Genomic DNA, 844 nt, shown 5'->3' with positions numbered 1-844 from the left:
TTGAGGCACAGTCACGGGAAATGCTTGCGTTTACCCGCTGTATTGTAGCAGGGTGGAAGTCTTTTCGTGGTAGCAGGGTGGAGATGACCACTTGTGCGTTGGGGAAAGTAGAAGAAGCTTTTTCAATCACTCCCTTCAGTGCTGTGGCCACCCTTTCCTGCTGTGCTCTCAGGTCGTTTGTGCCTGTGTGTATTATTATGTGGCTAGGTGAGCCTAGTTTGTCCTCAGACAGAAGGTCTAGGGCGCGCTGGGTGTTTGGACACCAGAGTTTAGACACACTGTGTTTGGGAAAAAGTTTTTTTCTTCTATATATTTCCCATTTGAGTCCATAAGAAGGACAATCTGTGTCTTGTGTTTGTCCTCAGTGGGTGTGGGGGGGTTGTCAGGAGGGCTATCAGGGTGGCTGACAGGGGGGGTGCTCAGAGGGGGTGAGAGCTGCTGGGCTTGGGGTTTTTCTTTTGTCTGTTCTGTTGTGATGTCGTTTCTATGGTCAGGGTCTGGTGTGGACTGTTCTGCTGTGGTGTCGAGACTTTTGTCGGGTGCTGAGGTGGGCTGTTCTGCTGGCGTCTCTGTGGGGATGGCCACCTCCCTAGTGGGTTGTTCTCTGTCACATGCCATCCCCCTCAACCTCTCCTCCAGCAGTCTGATCCTCTCCTCCATCCCCTTCTCCCTCTCCTCCTGTAGTCTGATCCTCTCCTCCATCCCCTTCTCCCTCTCCTCCTGTAGTCTGATCCTCTCCTCCATCCCCCTCTCCCTCTCCTCCTGTAGTCTGATCCTCTCCTCTAGTGCTCTGTTCTTCTCCTGCTCCTGCTCTTTCTCCTGTTGATGTTGTCTCACCACTGTC

The sequence above is a fragment of the Salvelinus namaycush genome, chromosome 10 (assembly GCF_016432855.1).
Source record: "Salvelinus namaycush isolate Seneca chromosome 10, SaNama_1.0, whole genome shotgun sequence".
Taxonomy (NCBI): Eukaryota; Metazoa; Chordata; class Actinopteri; order Salmoniformes; family Salmonidae; genus Salvelinus; species Salvelinus namaycush.
Note: the sequence above shows the minus strand (reverse complement) of the source record.